This window comes from Falco peregrinus, chromosome 4 (assembly GCF_023634155.1).
Source record: "Falco peregrinus isolate bFalPer1 chromosome 4, bFalPer1.pri, whole genome shotgun sequence".
In the NCBI taxonomy this organism is placed as follows: domain Eukaryota; kingdom Metazoa; phylum Chordata; class Aves; order Falconiformes; family Falconidae; genus Falco; species Falco peregrinus.
Window position 1 is genome coordinate 39,405,974 of NC_073724.1, and position 19,330 is coordinate 39,425,303.

Genomic DNA, 19,330 nt, shown 5'->3' on the forward strand with positions numbered 1-19,330 from the left:
CCGTGGCTCGGCGCTGAATACCAATTCTGCACCCGGGTTCATAAACACTGGGGTTATTCACTCGCCCCAGAGGTGACAGCGGAGGCCTCCGCCAGCCTCCGAGCCCGCGGCCCCCGGGCTCGCCGCCGTGCCGAGCGGGATTTGCGCCCCGGCTGGAAGCCCGCAGCAGCGGGTGGCTCGCCGGGGTGCATACATATGAAATTGGAGCCTGCAACATCAAAGCGGCAGTGGAGCGGGGGCAGGGAGAGGCTCTCGGTGTGTACACGTGTGTACTTTTCCAGAGAAAAGTCCCTAATTTTTCAATTCGGATCCCCCCCCCCCCCCCCATCACTCGCATGGCAGACACGCGGAGACATTCTTTAGTCCTGTACTTAACACTTCACAGTGTTTTTAGCAATTAAGGCGAGAGGGGGGTGGGTATAAAGATAAGCCACTTTTTCGCCCTGCAAGTGTGAAAGATAAGATAACAGTAAGCTGGGGCAAAACGTCTGCTTACAGCCTCCCCCCAGCGATTCTGATCGGTCACCTCTTATCGCAGAAAATGTTCATTTCGAAAGCAGCTTCAAAAAACCAAGGGAAAATAAAAGTATTTTCCGTACAGAAATGCCATTTAAAACCCCGTTCCCACTTCATCTCCCAACGTCGCGTCCCTGTCCCCCCCCGCCGTCCCCCCCTGCCATCGCGGTACCCAAACCAGGGCAGCAGCCGCCTCCCAGCGCGCCTCTCGGAAATTGCCAAACACGCAGGTAATCTGAGGACTGAAACCTGCCAGGCTCGGAGATTAGCAGCGCGCCCCGCTCCGCGGCGCTCCCCGGCCCTGCCCGCCCGCCTCCCCCGTCGCAGGCGGGGGATGCGGCCCGCCTTACTGGCCCCTCGCTGCCCGTAAAGCCGGCAAGGAGCTGCGCTGGGGGGAAGCCCCACGCCGGCCAGCACACGCGGCGGCGGGTGAGGCAGAACGACAGCCGGGCTGCCTTTTCCAGGTCGTTTCGCTGCAGCACCCCCGACGGCATCGGGACGGCGATGCTCCCCCGCCTGCCTGCCCCCAGCCAAGCTGCAGGATCTGTTGGCGGCGGCCGCGCTCGGCGTCGACTCGCTTATGCTTCCCCCCCGCAGCCCCTCCAGCCGCTTCCCTACCCAGCGGCCGCCCCCACGCTCCACCGCCCGGCAGGCACACTCGGAGGCCGCGGGCGGGCACGGCGCCCGACGCTACACGGCGGCGGGCCTGCCCTCCGCGGCACCGGGCAGGGCCCCACCGCGCCCGCCCCGCGGGCAGGATGCGGGCACTGCTCCTCCCCGGCCGCCGGGCAGCGGGGCTCAGTGCGCCCACGCCTGCCGCCGCCGCGGCCACGGCCGGGCCTACGCGCTGCCTCTCCGTCCCCGGGGGCTTCCCCCCGGGCCCGGAGTTCCCCCCTCCCGTCCTCGAGCCGTCGCCACCTGAGATAAGCCGAGGTGCCGAGTAGGAAACGCTTCCCAACAGCTCCCCGAGGGCAAGGCGCGGCTATGCCGTGCCCTCACTGCCCTGGGAAACCTCCGCACCGGCCTCCACGCCAGGCAGTGGAGTGTGTGTGGTGTGGGCGGGTGGGCATCCCCTCATCCCCCGGCAAAGCCACATCCAGGGCCCTGCACGGGAGCCGGGAGAGCAGGGACGCCCCGCACCCCCGAAGTGGTCGGGGCCACAACATAGCCGGGGTGGCTCGGTGGGGAGCTGAGGCGGTGGGGGGGCCTCACCGGGCTCACCGCATCCCCCGTCTCCTCCCACCGCCCTTCTCAGAAACCCGTCGGTGCCGCGCTCTCGAAGTGAGTGGGTCAGCAGCTGATGACAAGGGGAAAAAAGAAGAGAGCGAGCTAGCGAAAAAAAAACCCACCACCTTCCCAAACCCTAGCCTGGAGAGATTACTCATCCCCAGAGTTCCCCTAAGTCAGAGAAACTTGGCCAAGTCCCAAGGCCGAGCCGTTAGCCCGGTCTGAAGCTCCCCGGGCACCTTCCGCCGCGGGGCCAGGGCCGTAGGGCGCGGTGGGGGCGCAGGGCCGGGGCCGGCGGGGAGCACACATCCCCATCCCCGGCGCTCTTCGCGCTCGAGTTATTGTGGAGCGTTTTATCTTCACAGTCACATCGGCAGCTAACGAAGCTCGGCGGCTGCAGCCCACACGACTTTGGTTCTCTGCATTTATCCTTCAATAAAAGCCGATTCCTTTATTAGAAACAGGAGACGTGTCTCCTACCGCCCCTATCAAATCCCAACTGGCAAGGCGCAGCCGACACCTCCCCCTCAGCCCCCCCTGCCCGAGGGGGCAGGCGACACCACCCCACGGCCTACGCCCCCCCCTCCCTCCGGACCCCCCACCGCGAGCATCCCGCTCTCCCCCTCTCCAGCCCCCTCACGAACAGGGGCAGCCCTCGCCCCCTTCCAGCGGGGCGGCCAACGCCCCCTCCCCGACATCCCCCCCGGGCAGGAGGCAGCCGAGGCCAGCCGGCCCCTCGCCGCTGCGCGCCCCCCGCCCCAAACACCCCGCGCCGGCACGGGCAGCTGCCTCCCCCCCTTTCTCTCCGCCAAATCAATCGCCCCCACCAGGCGCACCCACACGACTTTCGTTCCCCTGCATTTATCGTTCAATAAAAGTCGTTTCCTTTATTAGAAACAGAGGAGACGCTTCTCCCACCGCCCTCACCTCATGCCCCCTCCGCGGGCACAGCCGGCAGCCCCCCTTCCACATCGCCCCCCGCAGAGCAGGGCCCGCCCCCCCCCCCCGCTCCCACCACCGCCGTCCCCTAAAAATAACAATAACAGTAATAACAATAATAACAGCCACCGTCCCCAGCAGTCGCGGCAGCCAGCCCCCCCCCCCCCCCCCCGCTTTCCACCGAGCCCAGCCACCCCCTCCCCTTCCCTCTCAAATCCCCCATCGCTAGGCACAGCCAACCCCCCCCCCGCCCTCCCGCCTTTCCCCAGGCGCAGCCAACGACCCAGCAAATCCCTTCGCCAGGCACGGCTCGGCCCCCGCCCGCCTCGCAGCCCCCCCCGGGCACCGAGCAGGTCTGCGCGGCGGCTGCTTGTGCGACTCCGATCGGAGCTGCCGCCGCCGCTACCGCGCGGGGAAGGTTTCCCCGGGCGCCGCCGGGAGAGCCGGTGCTCGGAGGATGCCAGCCCGCCTCGCTGTGCCGTGCCGTACCGTACCGTGCCGTGCCCCTCCTCCGCCCCGCGACTGCGGGGGGAGCGCCCGGCGGAGATCTCCCCGCCGAGGAGGGGCCGGAACGGAGCGCGCTCTGTATCGCATTAAATTAATCGCCCGGCTCCAGAGGAGGCAGGTGATTCTACCAAACACAATGAGGGGTTTGAGCGCTGCGGAATAAAGCGCCGTTCATGGGGCCGTGGGCGGCAGTGCCCGGCTCCGCCGCGGGATTGCTGGGTCCCGGGGGATCCCAGCGCTGCTCCTCGCTACTGGCCCCAGCGCGGGGAGCCCCGGCTCGGCGCACCCCACCCTCGCTCTCAGGATGGATAAAGGAAGGGCACGGGAGGGGGAAGCGGCGAGCAGCCGCCCTGGCAGAGGGGTAGCAGCAGCCCTCGAGGACGGGAAACAGGGTAGGGGGGGAGCTGTAGGCAGCCCCCCGCCGTGCACCCCCCGGGGGCGGCCCCCTGGGGTGGGAATGAGCATAAGCCTCTCGCGGGGGGGCAGGGGCCGAGCGGCGGGGACCGCGCAGCCCTCAGGCAGGGCCGGGCGGTGGGGAGCGCGGGGCCCCCGGGCGGCCTCCGGGCGAGCGGTGCGGTGCGGGCGGCGCTGCCCGGGTTCAGGCGGTGGCGGGCGTTGTTTTCCTCGGAGAGCGGAGGAGGAGGAGGAAATCTCCGGTTTTTTAATGAGGGGGTGCAGCAGCGCTGAGCGCTGGGATTACACGGCAAGGAGACAGAGCTGCGGGCTGTGCGTGCGCGCAGGGTTGGTAGTCTCCGCCCGTCTGCCTGCTAATCGCACGTTTTCCGCTGTTAAAAAGAAACCAAGACGCTGTGGCCGAGCCCAGCGCTGTCTCTGTGACTGTGACATGAAAAGATGGCGCTCTCTCCCCTCCCCCAGCCTTCCTCTCGGTTTACACTTCCTCCCCAACAGCTTTTGCCTTCCAGTTTCTTTAAAACCCTCTTTTCTCCCTTCCTTCCCCCCCTCTCCCCCGGCCGGATACCACAGGCTTCCCAGCCGATCGGTGGGTCTCCCTCGGTTGCGACGTTTTTAGAATTTTTTTTAATCTCTATCTCGCTCTTTTCGCCTCTCTTTTCTCGGAAACCTCGATCTTCCCCTCTCTGTCTCGCTCTTTTGTGAACTTCTGCCCTACTGGGAGGCAGTTTGCGGGGGGCGGGGGGGAATATGTGAGGAAGCGCGGGGAGGGGGTTACCCCGCCGCTTCTTCCCCCCCCCTCCCATTTCCTCTCTCTCCCCCCAGGCAGCGGGGGCAGGGAAGCAGCCGGATCGCGGAGCGTGCGTGTCGGGGGGCAGGAAGGAGGCTCCGGGAGGTGCCTGCCCGCCCCGGCGACCTGGTCACGCTGCGGCTGCCCCCGCGCTGTGGGAGCTCCCGCTGGGCGGGGGGGGAGCTGCGCTGGGGCTGCGCGGCGGGGGCAGCCCCGTCGGAGGAGTTTACCTGTCTAGAAATGTTTTACGGTGCTGCGCGCACCAAGGTGGTCCCGGCTCCCGGAGCGGGTCCCCGGGACTGACCGCGGCCCCTCCCCGAGGCAGGAGGGCTGTTCCACCGCCTTCCACCTCGTTCTCCACGTTCATCACCAGATCGTTCCAAGTGCTAAGTTGTGGGGTTTTTTTTTTCCTTTTTTTTTTAAAGCCTGCAAATTAAATTCAGCGCCGCTCTCTCCTATTTTAGTGTCTGTTATGTTAATTGCACTTAGCGCTGTGGCGCTGCTCGCCAGGGATGCATGAAGGCCTCGGAGATTAACCGCAGGCTCCTGCTCGGACCTTCCTCAGCCAGCAGCGAGTTGCGAGGGGCTGCTGGGGAGTTTGCACAATCTCGTGTGCTGCCGGGGTGTGCTGCTGCTGGCCGGTCGCTCTGAATCCGGGCCCAGCGACTCCTGGTTTGGAGGTCAGGCTGGCAGCGGCTCCCTGTGCGCCCGCAGATCTATTTGTGTAAGGATTTGCATTGCGGGAGGACAGGTATTTTTCCTCCCCGTGGATGGTAAAAATGCAAAATTAGCGCGACTGTTTCTAGGCAGAGACGCCACGATTACGTGATCTCGCTGAACCTGTCGGTTCTGCTTTCTGGAGCAGCAAGGAAACCGGACACCTTCATCAATGACTCCTGGAGCCGTTCTCCCGGGCGCTCGCCGTATTTATCACCATCTAACCCCAAGCAGCCTGCCAGTGCCGTGTCGCAGCCCCTGCCCTGCCCGGGGATGTCCGTGCGGCCAGCTTTGCCCCGCGGAATTACCCGGCCTCTCCGCGAAGGAGTGGGCATGTGTGGCCTTCCCAGACGCTTCCTTTCTCCAGTGCCTACTTCATCTATTCGTTATCAGGGGACGGCGTGTGGAGTGACTGAGCCTAATAAGTTGTCCACTTGTTCATTTCAGGAGCATTGATTTCTGGTTCCAAGGCACTCTGTTCTAGCACTGGCTACAGCTGCGGGGCATTTCGCAGCTGGTCTTTCGCCTAGACAAATATCAGCGAGAATGTGAGCATTATTAGCCACATAAATAAATCATTAACGTGCACACAAATGTTATTTTAGCATAACTTCCAAGCAGAAAATATCCCGATGGGGCAAGACGGAGAGGCGCGTTGCGCTGGACCGGCCCCGGCACAGCCTGGCCGGCAGCGGCGAGCAGGGGTCGGCGCCCCCCCCAGCGCGGAGCCAGGAGATCGGCACTGCTCCCCCGCTCCCGATTGAACATTAACAGGGCCGGCCCGCCGTGGCACGGCCGCGGGGCCTTGCCTCGCAGACCTTTGTCTACTCTCCCGAGGCCGGGCGGGGACGGCGGGCGCTTTTCTCCCCAAACGCGACGACACTAATGAGATTACCGGCCGGCTGGCCGCAGCTGATGCCGCGGAGCGCAGAGCCCGCGGGCAGAGCCCGGCCCAGCCCAGCCGCTGCGCCTCGTTAACGCGTGGCCCACGGCAGGAACGACGTTCGCTTTTGGCCTCCCGCGAAGGGCTGCGGGCCCCCCCCGTGCCCCGGCGGCGGGGAGCGGCAGCCGCCGCCGCCGCCGCCCGGGCCGCGCTCGCCCTGCCCCGCGGAATCCCGCGGGTGCCAGTAAAGCCCTGCCTGGGAGCCCTGCCAAGGCGGGCTCGCTTTGATATGCCGCGCCACGGCCGCTCCTCCGCTTGCTCCTAATCACGCAAATGCGAGCTTGCTCCGGCACTCTGCGTAATAAATACTGAGCGTATTTCGCCGGGCTCCCAAAGTAAATATTGTATCGGAGAAGCGGGGCTGCGCTGGGAAGCTGAAATCTTCCACTTTTTCGCACTTAGCAACCGACTGGAGCGTTGTGCGCTCCCTCCCCGAGCCAGGCTCGGTGTGATTTACTTTCTGGTTGCGATGCAGATATTCGCTTGTCAGTTCAAGGGCAGGACAGAAACTGTGCAAGCGGAGTCTTGTGAACGGAAATCTCTCATTTACGAGGTTCTGCTCCACCACCAAAAGCCACCCTCCAGCACCTTTGTTCTGCACGCAGCTGCTTTTATCCGCCCAGCCCCCGCGCGCCCCAGCCGCATCTCCATCCGACCCTTCTTTCCCTGTCTCGCTCCTCAGATGGATTCCCAATCTTTTCCTGACTGACCCTGGGGGAGGCGGCGGGGGGGACGGGGGGGGGACACGACGGGGCGACAAGGGGGAGGGAGACCTAGAGAGGTTGATGATGAATGACAAGGCAAATGATAAAAGCCGAAGCGACAGCAAAAGCAAACAGAAGTGGTCTCTGCTCTCTCGCAGGGCCCAGCCCCGTCCACAGCCACGGGAGTCGCGCCTGTGCCATGAGAGCAAGGTTGGCCTCCGCAGGCAGCCCGGCTTCTCCGGGGCGAGATAAACACATTTCGGTCACGTGGCGAGCCTATACCGTGCCATGCTCCTATTTGCCTTCCCCGCTCTCTTTTCACAATAACATGCCATCCGCCAGCCAGCTCCGAGGCTAACCTCACCTCCCTGGCGCCCGGCCAACCCGCCCGGGCCCGGCCAGTGCGGCGAGAAGCTGCGGGGCTCCCGAGGAGGCTGCACCCCGGCCCAGGGCTGCCTGCATCCCAAGCCGGGGCTGGGGCACGGTCCAGCTGCATCCCGGTCTGCGGCTTGGCCGGGGACGGGCTGGACCGTGACTCGGGACTGGGGCAGGGGGGCTGGCTGCACCCCAGCGGGAGCAGGAGCCGGGGCTGGCCGCATCCCCGGGACATGGCGCGGGGGCAGCGCGGTGTCCCCGCTAAGCGGCCGGGTGGGGGGGGGTCGCCCAGGGACCGCAGGGGAGGGGCGTGTGCGGGAGGTGCGGGCTTCGGAGTGGGGTGGAGCGCCGCATCTCCAAGAGCGACGGCCGGGCACGGAGTGGGCTCGGCTCGAGGAGGGCGGCCGGGGCAGCCGCAGCGGGACGCCAGCTTTGCCGCTTTAAAATGGCTGAAAAGGGTGTCCCCGGGCATCCCCTCCCCGGTAGCAGCAGCAGCAGCGAGCGCCGTCGCCCCGAGCACCGCGGCCGCCTGCGGCAGCCCCGGCTGGTTATGGGAACAATGAGCCACCGCGGGCGCGCCGGTGCCTCCCCGCTGCTAGGGCCGGACGGGGCCAGCGCCGCGGGGCCGGGGTGCAGGCGCCGGGGGGGGGGGGGGGGAGGAGGCTGGAGCCAGCCCAGTGCCCCCCCGGCCGCCGGAGCGAGCGTGCGGTTTAATCCCTTTATCCCAGCTCGCTGGTGGCGGTGCGAGCCACCGGGCCGGCAGCCATCCGCCATCCGCCCGTGGAGGCGACGTGCTGGCTCCGCGGCGCAGATGTCGCCGGGTGGGAGCAGGGAGCCGATCCCCAGCGGCACCACCGTCACAACGGCAGCAACGGGGGGCGGCCCCCGGGGACCCGGGTACCGCTTGGCCGCGCACCGGGGGGTTCTCGCCCTTCGGGGCCCCCGAGGGCTCCCTGACGTCGGGCACCGGAACCGTGCCCCAGCGTCCCGCTTGGGGCCCCGCGGCCTCCGTATGGCCGCTCCCGGGGCAGGCCTCGCCGTCTCCCTGCGGGAGCACGGTCTGCAGCCTGCCCTCTCTCCGGGCCTCCCCGGCGCCCCCGGGCGAGGCGAGGAGCAGCCCCCGGTGCGGTGCCCAGGTTGGGCTGTCGGCGCTCGGCTGCCCGTGCTCCGAAATCCGGAAATTATGCAAATGTCCGGGATGCTCTTCCCTTTGATCTGAACTTCCTCGGAATGATCCTTTCTCATTACGGAGCATGAAAATGCCTCTCGGACGTGTAAAGTGAACTACAGAGCTCCTTTCATCCCCTTTTGTTACCCGCACCGGGCTCGTCTCTGCAGCCCCGCATTCCCCAAACACCGGGAAAGGGGACGGAAAGGGGTTCCCGGGGGAGGCGGCGGGACGTGGGAGCAGCCCGGGCCGCCGGTTGTCATGGCGAGGCCAAGCGTCTTCCCCAGTTATGTGCGACTGATGGGTTTGTGCCCCGCTCGGCTCCGGGTTCACCTTCTCCCCGGCTGCTCGGCTCCCCGCCGACCTCCCCGCCCGCGCCCCGGGAGGCCGCGGCGCCCCGGCCGCCCCGCCGAGCCCCGCTTCCCCGGCTCGCTGATCACCGCCTGCACATCAGACGCTGCGGGGGGCAGCAGCGGCGGCGGCTGGGGGGGGTGCTCCCGCCGACGGGAGCGCAGTCCCCGAGCGACTGTGAACTCCATCTTTTGCTGCGCTCCTTACTACCTCTTGTTTCAGTTTTGATAAAACCGAGAGTGACGAGGCACTGCATGTATCATAGGTTTAGTATGTCCACGCAACCGTGGATATGATTTTCAAGACTCCCGAGAGCCATGGCTGGGATTTTTTATCTTCTTCCCCTCGCCCTCCCCTCCCCCCTTCGAAGAGATACTAAGAAAGTTTGCTCTGTCTTGAAAGCTACTCTCCGAGTAAGAAAAACATTCTGACCATTTGCTGGAGGCCATTTTATGAAACCTCAAGGAGGTTAATAGCTTGCATAATTTCTGGAATACCTTTTTTTTCCCTTCCCCACCATTCACTCAGACAAGGCAAGAGCTCCGTAGGCCAAGCGCTCCTGTCACAGACAATGGATTCCCACCTATGTGAGGGGCCTGCACTACAAAACGGATGGACTCTGCTCTGCTTGTGCACGGTCCAGAGAGAAAGCCTGCAACATATCTGTGAGATGAAGGGATGCATGTGAAAGAGGGCACAGAGCAAGGGAGCTACCCCAAGTGCTTAGGTTGGATTTTTTTATTTTGCTGGAATTTGCAATGTTTTCTAGAGAAGCAGCATTGATGAAATTGTGCCACTGCAAAACAAAGCTGAGCAAACAGGAGAAGGAGAATTATTTTAACTGTTTTTAAAATGTTGTCGTGTTTCTTAACAGCTGGTTAACTCCAGTGCCTAACGAGCTCTTGAAAAAGAAGTTTTATTAATGGAAAAAAAAAAGGCAATCCCCCTGCTTGCTTACAATTAAATGATGACAGCTTATAATGCATTCCTTCAAGACCTCCAGTAATATCGGGGCTCAGGGGATGTGAAATACCTAATTTATAGATTTTTTTAAACCGAGAACAGAACGTTACGATCAGCTGGTTTGACCTGCTACATACCATGAGCCAGTGAATTTCAGCCACACGTTCTTGTATCAGACTCACAAACTCTGGCTGAGCTTTTAACCTGGTATTCAGTCTTGCTCTGAAGACTTTTAAGTAACAGAAAACCCACTGCTTGCCTCAGTTGTTCCTGCGATTATGTCCCCCCCCCTTTTTTTTTTTAATGCACCTATTTCTGCTCAGAATTCATAGAGCTTCATTTTCCAACATAGGATCTCATTATGCCTTTGTCTGCCACATTAAAGAGATCTCTACTATCAGAAATCTCCCCATAGAGACACTTAGGGCACTTAAAGACTATGATCAAACCAAGTCATAGCCTCCTCTTGGATAAATTAATAGATGGGATTTCTTTTAGTCTTTTGCAATAAGATGCGATTCCCAGACCTTGAATCACTCTTGTAGCTCTTTTCTGATCCAGTATTAATTTGCCAATGCACTTTTAACATGCAAACACCACAACAGAGCCAGACACGGTATTCCAGCAATGGTCTCATTCATGTCAGAAGCATTAATGGCATCATTAAGTTTACTTGTTTAAAACCCCATGCAGATTACCTTTATAGATAGCCTTAGCAATACTGACTTTATTAAAACCCCATTTAAAAAGTCGCCTGTCTTCATGCAGACTAGTGTTGTTCATCAAATTCACAACACTGAGCATCACTTGACCAAACTGCAGAGCTAGCTTAGTTTTTCTAGCTGAGGCTTTTGCAGTGCTCCATCAGCCCTACTCTTCAGTAGGGCTTCATATATTTTTCCTTTTGTCTGTAAGAAGAAACTGCTGCATATTCTCACAATGGCAGTAGCCCTGGCTGTGCACTAATAGAGAAGCACATAGACAGAGCTCCACTACACCATTCCCTCTTTTCCCTCTTCCTCTCTTGCAATGTGGAAGCCCCAGGTAAATTCCAGCAAGAGTCGGGGTAGTTCAATCCTTTCAGTGTCTGTGGTGGGCTCAGTTTTGAGACACTCCTCCCCAGATGGTTCACAGACAACTTCCATGAGGGCTTCTTCAACCACAGCAGTCCGCTTTCACACTCGAGCCCATTTCCCATCCACCTTCACATGAACATCTGCTCCAAAAGACAGACATTAAGCATGGTAGAGCTGTCCCACCAGATACCAGATGAAACATGTCCTCCAATAAAGAAACAGGAGCTGCCCTTCCTCTGCCCATCCTGGTGATATCCATCCATTTTTCAGTCTACCTCAGCTTCTCAGATAGCCTTGCTGTGCAACAGCATCATGGAACAGCAGGATCTCAGAGGACCAAGATCCATGTGCCACAGCATTAACTCCACTGCTCCAGTACCTTCTCAGTCTCTGATCTCCTCAAATTACATCAGGAAACACTGCATGCAGTGAGTGCCATTCCACCAGGTGCCGCAAACCTGGACTCCAGAGGTGGCCTGAGCTGTAGCTGAGATGCCCTGGATTATTTGAGTCAGACTGGCTCCCAAAAGCCTCAGCTGTCACTAGGACTGCATTGTGGTGGACTTCATATAACAGGAGTGAAACACAGCCCCGAAGATCTCCTTCCGTATCATTTGTATTCTCAAAAGCAGAAAATCATACAGTACAGACACGGTCTTAGAAATGGCAGGACCTCAGCTTCATACACTATCCTTGTGCTCCTAGCAGGACTCATACCTGAGCCACACTCTTTTGTTTATTTATTTTCCTCCCAAATGATAGCTCTTTTTCCACAGTCCCAGTTGGAGAATCACATTGATCATGATGTCACAGTCGTGCATCAGACCAAAAGTGCTTTTCTGGTCAAAGGCAATCAGACTGGCCTGTGGCATCTCCTAGCTCACTGAATTCCCCAGGCTGTTCCCACTGACACCTCTGCCCTAGCAGAGGTCGTGGTACATGCTGGAGACCAAGTAAGCATAGTGCACCTGCACCACAGGCACCTTCTAGTGGGAAGGCAGCTACGACCTGCCCAGGAAAGCTGGTTGTCATATAGAAGTGATTCCCCATCTGCACAGAGCTGATTAAAGGGACTTGTACACTACTTACTCTGCTACTGCCTCCAGGGACATGGTGCCAATACAGCGTAAAGCCTGCGTAGCTATGCTTTTTACCCTGGGGTGAACTATGATGAAGTTCGTGTTATGTTAGAGGACCTTGAAGCTGCTACTGCAACACTCAGGAGAGGCTCAGCCTACCTGAACCAACACCAGGACAAGGGCAGCACAAGATTAAAGGTTAAGTTGCTTTTGTGTACCTGCCCCACCTCATGTTCTGTGCCGTGCAGCTGCACCACAACTGCCCCTTTAAACTTTAATTATCCACAATAAAATTATTTTTCCCATGACACATGGCACAACCCTTATGTCCTACTAGTAGCAGTCCTCCGTTTATACTTTCCATGTGCCCTCATTTTACTATGAGTCAGACACGCTTGCCCTCTCTTCCTATGACTTACACTTTCCTACCTCAGAAGACATATGTATCAGAAGATGTATCTGATGGCCCAGTTATGGATATCTTCTCATACAATTGGCATAATTCCTTTCCAAAACCACTGCTAGATAGACATCAGGTTCAAATCAAATTCTCTGTTAGCCCTGACCATGAAAAAGCGAGCACAGAGAGGTCACCTTTGTTGTAACAAAACACCCTTGAGTTGCACTTAATTCTAGTAAGCAGCACATTATCCTCACTCGCTGTACCAAATGCAATTTATAATTTTAAAAAGCAATAATAATTCAAACCATCAGACCTACAGCTTTGAGGCACTGCGTACCACAGGATGGGATTGCTTTTCTTTTGAATTTACCCTGCAAGTACACATTGCCCAACCACTTGTGACAACCTGCTCTTTCTTCCTTCCAGGCTGCTGCAGCCAACAGTACTAGGGTCTGAGCAACTGTTTTGGGGTCTGCTCTCCTCCAACCCTCCAAGGGGTTTGTCATTAGTTTTCATGGAGAGCAGAACGAGGCCGTATGTGGAAAACCAATATTGACATTTTCTTGTTTAAATATCATACATCAGAATGGGGTCATGGGAGCCAAGGCCACCAGAAAGGGTTCCCCCACAAGCTATTATTTCCTTTTAGAAAGCACCAGGGACCCAGCAGTCTCCGCTGGGCCTCACACCCACATCTCTGCTCTTCTCGGCAAGCTGGCTGACTGCTGCCAGTGCCACTTAGCAAATACAGATGTTCAGGTCTTTTTCTTTCACCACGGGTCTCACTCATCCCTGCGTGGAGGCCTGGTACTTAAACGAATAGCTCTTTTAAGCCCTCTTTTCAAGGCTATGTGAAACACACACCCCATCTGCGCTCACCTCCGTCTTTGCTTGGAAAAATCTACAGTACTTTCCTATCAAATTTGAAACAAATAGCATTAAAACTTATTTTAAAAATTAATTGAACCAATACATCAACAACTTTCATGTTTTCAGAGCCTGCATGGCCCTCGCCTGGGAAATTAGAACTGCAGGAGGGTAATTTTGCATTTAAATCAATGGAGCTCTCTTTCCCGACAAGGTTGCCTTCACACTTTGCAAAGCCAAGCAGTCCTACCAGGGTTCAGAAGAAAGGGGCCTGTTTGGTGTCCTGCACCTGCAGCACACCCAATCTCCCTGGAAGGAGGGGTTCCTGAAGGGCTCTGGGGCCGTAGCCCCCCTATTAGTGCCACTCAGGGCAATGCTGTTGCACTAGGGTGGGCTGCTTCCACACCTTACACCTCGGTTCCCTTCTCCTCCCATTCATCCAAGCAGCTCCTCACCTGCTGTGCCTTATTCCTTGCATTTTCCTGCTGTTGCCCATGTGAGAGCGATCCACCCCAAAAGCGGGCAGGCTCTCAAGGTGAGATCAGACACTGAGCTAGGAAAAAGTGTGTTTGGGGACTGCTCCGAAAAAGGAGCAGAGAAAGCAACAGAAGACATGCCCTTTCCCAGGGAGGGAACGGCTGCAGGATTTCTCGTTTTCTCTAAACCCCTGAACGGATTTGCTGCCAAAAGAAAGGTAATCCACATTATGTAGAAACAAAATTACATTCACATGAACACACGCATACAAACACACACTGTTCTCTTCTAACTGCAGGGTATCAGCTTTGGGAGTGGTGGCCTCAGAGAGCTGTGGCAAAGGAGCCCCTGGCTGAAGCCAGGAGCTCCCCTGCCTCCCTGTACCACCAGCATTGCTCTCCTGGTCAGCTGCTATTGTAGCTTTCGCAGTTTTGCTTTCGTTTTTTGGGCAGGCAGGAACAATCTGCCTTCTGTGCCTAGAGAGTGCCCAGCACACTAAAGCTGCTGTCAGGTAACACAATACTTGTGAACCTGGAAAGATAAAATATCACTGAAATTCAGCGTGTGTCGATTACCCTATTTATCTCTACACATCCTGAGCCTTACCCTTGCCCAAAACTTAGCCCTGCTGCTTTGTGTTTAGATGATAGCCACAGTAATTAGATGATGCAAGACAGAGTCATACCCCAAAGAGCTTACAAATCTAAACAGTGCCCAGACAGGCAGCATAAACAGAGGTTGTAAGAATATGAAGACATGGTTTACGTGGTCATGTAGAGGTCTTGAAGAGTTCCTGGTGACAGGACTTCTGAAATAATTTTTCCCCTTCTCGGGAGCATTCTGGAGGCAATAAGATGTTAGGAAGTGGTGAAAAAGAGAGACTTTGCGACCTGACAAACCATTACTGGGCAAATGACAAAGGTGGAAGCCCAGCTGCAAGAAGGCCTGCAGGCTAGCAGGGATGGGGTGCCTGCAGCCAGCTAGTACTGGCAGGAGAGGGCTGGGGTGAGAAAGGAGCCTGGGGTGCACCTGTGCTCCAAACTGAAGCAGCTTTCATACCTTTCGGTGTCCCTGCCGACTGTCCCAAGCCATTGGGGTTTGCCAGTTCTACTTTAGTAGTGTTCTCCACTGCTTTGTTTCTGAGGCCTAGCCATCACCACATAACAGCACTTCCAAGATTTCAAAATGCCTTCAGGGCAGCAAAGGACAGCAGCAGGAGGACTATCTGAACCATTTTGGTCTGAGACATTGGGACTTTGATCCATCCAGGCGTTAATTCAATGAAAGCCAGACAGGATCAGGCTGAAACTGGCATTATGCACTGTTGGAAGCAAATCCAATTCACATAGTTTTAAGCACACGCAAACCATTTTCTATGGGGACCTGGAGTGCTTTACAAGAGCGCTTGAGGGACCAGGTGACTTTTAGCATGGTGAACTTCAGCAGCGTAACCAAGGCTTAACACTGTGGCCATAGCCCTCCCCAAGGTAGGGATGACTGCAAAGGCCAAGGCAACAAGTTGGAAATGTTTTCTTTCCTTTTCCATTGCCACTGTCTTTTTTTCCCTGACTTCCTGTTACGTACACTGCTTGAAGAGAAAAGCACTGTATCCTACCATCGTGACACAAGCCTGGGTTTTTCTCTCCCTGCTAAAATGCTGGAAGTACCTAGCCAGAGAACAGCTCTGTGCAGAACCTAAAAAGACATGCGGAGACCCTAGGGCCATTTTTGCCTACCACTCTTCAGGTTGCTCAAAACTTTCAGTCCTACCTTCAGTCAGTGAACAAGACCCAGGGCTACAAGCAGCAGTGGCGTATTAATACCTACACAGTATCTCTCCTGTCACAAAGCAGGGGACCTGCCAACTACACCCAAACCCCATCAGGCCCCTGGGAAATGGGTTCCAGCCACAAACCTTGCCCCAAATACGGAAGAAGGACCTCATCTCAAGCCAACCTGAAAGAGTTGTGCAGACACACACACATCCGCTGTTGTCTTGTTCTTGCACTCTTCCTTCAGGTGCTTCCTTGCCACGGGAGGGGGTGGTCCCCAAGCCCTCACTCACATGTACCGACAGGACTGCTTCCCAGCCACAGCTTATACTCTGCTTTCCCCAGTCAAGGGTTACTCTGACATCTTCACACAAGCATACACAGGGGTCCTTCTAAATGCTGTGTGCACGGGGTCTTTTGCTCTCCCACCCCACAACAGACCAGGGCTCAACCTGCCTACACATATGCCACCCCACAGCTTGGCCCCATGTGCTGGCCAGAGCCTTTCCACATCTCCCACTTCCTCCACAGCTCCAATAGCAGCCGCATCTGCAGTGCCAGAGCAACTGCTTGAGGTACAACAAGGGCACATGAGTCATTTACCTCCTAGCCAGCCCTGTCCGCTGTGCTCCAGCGGGAGCGACACAGTGCTCTTGCTCCTGGTTCTTAAGTGGCGCTCAGAGGTACAGGGCAGGTTATAGATTTTTGCCTCTCTCTGGCTTTTGGGCTTAGCAGCAATGCTTTGTACTCAGCAGGCCTCGCTGTGTGCTTGGCTGCACAGGCTGCTGGCTTGCTGCTTTCCCCCTTGGCTTCCTCTGCCATCCCCCACGCATTACAATCTCCCCCAAGGGCCAAGGCAGGAGCTAGGGAAGCAGGCTCTGTGGGGTACTGGGACTGGGAATTGCCCCAGGCTGCTGGTGACAAGCATTAAAGTAGCTGGCCTGCTCTGCAAACGCGGGGCAGTCGGGAGCAGGGGGTCGTGGTGGGCAGGGAGGTGTCTCTTGCATGACCCGGAGCTGGGGCCACCACCGGGTCGGGGGGCCAAACCACCCTGGCTGGCTCCTGTAGGGCTCCCGCGGGGCCGGGGCACAGCTCATTGCGGAGCCAGACACCGCTCCCAACCCCACGCTGTGTTTCACAGCCTCCTCGGGGACCAGGGCATGTCTTACCGGGACGTCTGCCGGCCCCGCAGTCCTCCCGGCCAGCTGGCCCCATGGGACACCCGGGGCAGCCCTGCCCCGCTGCTGCTGCTCCCAGCGCTGGTCCCGGCCCCAGCCCCGACGGCGCGGCCCCGGCCAGCCTGCCTGCCCGGTGGTGCTGGCCTCGGGCAGCGGGTGTGCCCTGGGCTGCAGGACGTGGCATAAATCGACCCGAGCCACAAACCCGGCGGTGCACATCAACCCTGTCGTGGCTGGAGCCTGCGATGTCCCGCCTAGCTGAGGGTAGGGGGGCTCCAGAAAATACACAGTGCGTGCTTGGACTGCATCAAAGGTATTTATTTTGATTATCCCTTGGCTATAACTTCCATCGTTCCCCTTTGTTTTATAGCTGCTCAAGTTTACTTGCAGAATTAAGACAGATTTTGGGGGGAGGGGGAGGAAGGGGGTAGGAAGCCTTTGTTCTCCGGAGTGTGCTTGTCTTACTTTTGCATCATGTGGCCTGAGCGGCACCCACACACACACACCCGCCCCGACCGTATTTACTCTATCTCGAGTGAGTCCTTTGAAGGAGAGGGCAGAGTCGTCGTTAACCCTCTGCGTGCCTGCTGGGCCCTCCCGGCAGAGCCAGCCTGCCTTTGGTGGGGACGCAGCAGGTCCTGAATCCCAGAGCCGCGGGTGTCGCTTTGACGGACGGCATCGTTGTGTCCCGTGCCCCCCCCCCCCTCCCCCCCAACCCGCAGCCGGTCTCCACGCCAGCCGTGCGCACGGGGAGCCGGCAGCGGTGGGCCTCAGAGAGAGCCCGGGGATACCCCCTTGATCACTAGCAGGCTAGCCTGCTTAACACGAGGTTGGAGATGCCTACAAACTCGAAACAGCTGCCGGGCTTTGCTCTGGCCTGCCTGCTAAAATACGCCGATCTCCTTTTAATCTGTTTCATATTCACAAATTAAGCACTTAGCCTAGGTAATAAATCATGAGGCAGTTTACGAGACTAGCAGGAGACAAACAAGTGGAAAGGGAAAACAATCGCCTGAAAGTGCATTCAATGTAACTAGAAAGACGCGTTCGGAAACCCCAGCCCGCGCTCCCCGGGGCGGCGGCAGTACCCCGCGGCCCCGGCCAAGCCCCGCCGGCGGCGGGGGGCTCGACCCCAACCTGGCAGCACCCGCACTTGTCCGCGCCGCGGGGCTCCGGACGGCCCGGGCTCCCGCCTTTGTCTCCCCGCGTATCGGCCGGCCGCACCAGCTCCACCTGGGAGAGACTCCCGCGGCAGCCGGCCTGGAAATAATGACTCGGGCTGGCGATAACCTCGTCTCGCACAACCCCCCACCCCGGCTCGGCCTCGGCTAGGGCGGGGGTTGTGAAGAGGGACGCTGGAAAACATAAAAAGTGCGGGCTCGCCCCACGCCGAGCCGCTCGCAAGCGCCCGCAGGGTACGTGGCGCTCCCCGGTGTCTCGGGGGAAGGCAGCCCGGAGAAGTGCCCGGAGGCTCCCGAGCGCACATGCCCGGCCGCTTCGCCCCGGTGCTGCCGGGCGCGCGGGGGGGGGGGGGGGGCGGGCAGCTAGAAAGTAGCGCTTTGGCTACCAGCGTTGGCCCCGGGCCTCCTTTCTGGGCTGGCAGGTGGAGGGGAGCACCACGGCTGGCGAGGGACACACACCCCCTCGGGCCACCGTCACGCTCCCCGTGGGAAGGGGCGGCGCGGGCACGACGGGGCTCCGGAGGGCAGGGCTCGACCCGAATCCCTCGGCTCCCGCGGCGGGAGAGGGGAACGGGGAGGCGGGCGAGCGTGCACGGAGTGCCGACGGGGCGCGGGCAGCAGGGGTCCAGGGCGCTGTTGCCCACGGCGGCAGCCCGGGACGCCCCGACGCTTTCCCCGGAGGCTCTCCCCGGGAGAGCCGCCAGCCACCCCGGGGGACGCAGAGGAAGGCCCCAAGACAAAAGACCTGGCGCTGAGACCCCTCCTGGCAAAGGCGCTGCCTGCCGAAAGTGTTTCAGCAGAGACTTTTCTCTCTCTCCCCCCCGCCCCCCCGGCGGGGCTCCGCGCCGTGCCGGTGGCTCCGCGCCGTGCCGAGCCGTGGCAGAGGGGCCGTGGCCGGCTGCGGGAGGGGGAGCGGGCAGAGGAGGGCATGCGGGGCGAGGGAGGAAAGGGGGGGAAGGTGGGCAGCATCCCCCCTTGAGAGGTGAGGGGGGGGCGGTGATTTAAAGGGACTCCCGCGAAAGGGAGCGACACAGACCTGCGGCCGTCCGCCGAGTGCAATCTGCTGAGCTGTGGGTGCGAAGAGGCGCTGTCAGGGGCTATTTATCTCTCGCCGGAGCGGCTGCTCCGGTCCCCGCATCGCCCGCCGGTAACAATGGCAGCGGCCGGCAGCTTTCCACGCGCTTGGGCGGCGGAATGGATGGCGGAAGATGCCGCCGCGCTCCGCTCAGACGGGCTCGCTCATGCATCCCTCTTGGCCAGAGCCTCTCGCTACTGCCGCTCTGCAGAGAGCTCTGGCCTGCTTCCCCCCCACCCCCCGCCCTTCCCTAGTTTTCCATTTTCAGGACTTTGGCGCGGAGCCAGAAATGTCAGGAGGGGATGAAACTTGACACAGAGATCTCAACCCCGAGCGATTTCCTCTTTGCCCCCCCCTCCACCTCCCCCGCCTCGGTCCCCAGCCCCTAAGTTAACTTGAAGATAGTTTGGCCATATTTCAGTTTGAAGAGAAGGGGAAATTGCAGGTCACTGGTGCATGATCGGGCCGGGTGTATTTTTTTAATTTAAAACGGTAGACACCGAGGCCTGAAAAGCATCTGCAGCCCGTGCACTTTAACCGCTCCTCCCGGCCGCGGAGCGGTTAACCCTGTGTGCCTCGGGAGCCCGCCCAGCGCCGGCGGCATCCCCCGC

The 19,330-nt window shown here is 59.2% G+C and overlaps 1 protein-coding gene across 1 annotated transcript in view; it reads right to left on the reverse strand.

The window, feature by feature from the left end:
• Positions 1-18,916, reverse strand: part of BCOR (BCL6 corepressor) — an 83,286-nt gene extending 64,370 nt beyond the window's left edge. The window contains exon 1 of the mRNA XM_055801903.1: positions 18,681-18,916. The gene's annotated coding sequence lies outside the window, so the exon portion shown is untranslated. The remainder of the gene's footprint in view (positions 1-18,680) is intronic.
• Positions 18,917-19,330: the final 414 nt, after the last annotated feature.